At 50.3% G+C, this 2,500-nt stretch overlaps 1 protein-coding gene across 3 annotated transcripts in view; it reads right to left on the bottom strand.

The window, feature by feature from the left end:
* Positions 1 to 2,500, bottom strand: part of gpm6ba (glycoprotein M6Ba) — a 37,728-nt gene that overhangs the window by 20,483 nt on the left and 14,745 nt on the right. The gene's annotated exons all lie outside the window — the stretch shown is intronic.

Genomic DNA, 2,500 nt, shown 5'->3' with positions numbered 1-2,500 from the left:
CTCCTCTTCCTCTTCCTCCTCCTCTCATCCCCCTCCCCTCCCCCACTCGCAGCGAGGGAGACGGAGGAGGAGTACGGATGCATGTGACCGTGCCAGAGAGAGTAGGAGAGAGAAAGATGAAGGGAGAGACAAAGACACAGAGAGAGCATGAGAGAGTGAGAGAGAGAGAGAGGGAGGGAGAGAGAGAGGGAGAGGAATTGGAAAATGTTCAAGAATGAGATGAATTAAGATATGCAGAAAGTCAGAGAGAGTCGGAGTAGAGCTGAAAGCGAGAAAGGGCAGAAAAGGAAGAGAAGACGTGTGAGGAGAGAGAAAGAGAGATGTATAGAGGGAGATATAAAGAGAGAGAGAGAGATAGAGAAAGAGAGCTAGAGAGAGAGAGAGACGCCGTCCTCCATCTCATTCTCCACCACCACTGGCGCTTCATGAGATAAGGTTTCCGAGTCTCTCCCCTCCACTGCGTGCCAGCCCAGAATCGAACCGCCACTTGTTTCACACGGGGGAATACCCATGATCCTCCTCTCTTGTAGGACACCTCTCCTCGTTTCCTCGGGCCGCTCACACTAACTATCCAATCGAGAGCGAGCAGGTCTGGGATTATCTCAGTAATCAGAAAAAAATGTCAATCCCACATCTGGGATTATGTCCTTTCATGTAACATGTTAGTCATGTTATTCATTCCTCCTCTGGCCTGGATCTCAACAGTAACCTGCTCTTATGATTGCCAAAGAGACTTGGATCTAGAGGTGATGGGTCAACTCCTCTGAACTCATGCATGACTTCATTCATCTGCGGATTCATATTTGCCGGCTGGACGTTCGATACGTGGCATATGACCTCAATTCCAGCTGCCCACCCCTCCTTCACCGATGCCTCCCAATCCAACACATCAGATTTGAAACACATTATCCATAAGAGAAACATATAGAATCAAATCGAGTGAATGGGACTGGAGTGACCAGGGCCATCATTCCATCCGACAGAGCACCAAAGATGTAACCATGGTGATCAGTGATGCTGCCAACCAGTGGTCACCTCCAACATATGGGGGGGTCCATACCAAACCAGAGGGTGGAGTTAATATTAGACAGCAGGTGAGATTACGCCGCCATGATTAAGTGGATGACCAAGCTAATGAAACCGGCGCTGATGTGGGTCAGAGGCGAGGCTGCGGCGCTGATTCCTTGCCCTCTACCCTCCAGCGCTTATTTACGCTTCGCCCTCCCATCTGTGGTGCCCAGGGCCAGCGCAGGGCCGACGAGACGAGAGGAGAGGAGAGGAGAGGAGAGGAGCAGAGAGGAGAGGAGAGGAGAGGAGAGGAGAGGAGAGGAGAGGAGAGGAAAGGAGAGGAAAGGAGACGAGAGGACAGGAGAGGAGAGGAGCAGAGAGGACAGGAGAGGAGAGGAGAGGAGAGGAAAGGAGAGGAGAGAAGAGGAGAGGAGAGGAGAGGAGAGGAGAGGACAGGAGCAGAGAGGACAGGAGAGGAGAGGAGAGGAGAGGAGAGGAGCAGAGAGGAGAGGAGAGGAGAGGAGAGGAGCAGAGAGGAGAGGAGAGGAGAGGAGCAGAGAGGAGAGGACAGGAGAGGAGAGGAGAGGAGAGGAGAGGAGAGGAGAGGAGAGGAAAGGAGAGGAGAGAAGAGGAGAGGAGAGGACGCGAGTGGACCAAGATATGAGGACAGAGCGCCATGCCGGACATGGACTCACCCATGACCTACGAGTCCCACCCCCACAGCAAGGCAGCACACATCCGTTATTAATGATATGTGTGGCACACACGGGGGGCATCCGCTACCTTATTAAAGTATTAATTTAATCTCCCTGTGTGGCTATGCAATATGCAACCAGCAGCTGGGTCACTTGTTTGTCTTGGGTGTGTCAAGGATTTAATCGCACTGGGGGCTTAGGAAGACCCTCCTCAGTCAAATGTACACATAGCACATGTAACCTCGTAGCACAACACACACACACACACACACACACACACACACACACACACACACACACACACAGTGAATGCACAAACATTCAGGGCTGCCCATGACAGAGGCTAATCGATCAGAATAAATAATTTGAAGGGGAATACGTAATGTGTTTGGGTCCAGATGTGTGAGTAAGATTTTGATCAGATTTAACGAGCAAGTCGTTAAGATATCAGCATCTGGTTGAAGGTGGGAATGGCGTGGGAAAAAAGGTGGGTGCGGGGGGGGGACTCCACCCTTTCGAGATGAAGGCTGCATCTATCTCGAAGGTGACCATGTCAAATATGCACTAGAGGATACCCAATCGATAAATAATTCAGAGTAAACAATAGCCGTGTTTCTTTTTCCATCTCACCAATCAGAAGGCCTATTTTCTGCCCACCTTTTGAAATTTTAACGGATGACCTACTAACTGGCACACCGTACTAAAAAAAGATCCCAGTCCTTTGCTTCATTATCCTGCTATGAATAAATAAAAACCACACTATGGGCGCACTATGTTCATTATGCACTGGCGTCTTC

This window comes from Sardina pilchardus, chromosome 17, assembly GCF_963854185.1.
Source record: "Sardina pilchardus chromosome 17, fSarPil1.1, whole genome shotgun sequence".
In the NCBI taxonomy this organism is placed as follows: Eukaryota; Metazoa; Chordata; class Actinopteri; order Clupeiformes; family Clupeidae; genus Sardina; species Sardina pilchardus.
Note: the sequence above shows the minus strand (reverse complement) of the source record. Positions and strands in the feature narration are given on the sequence as shown.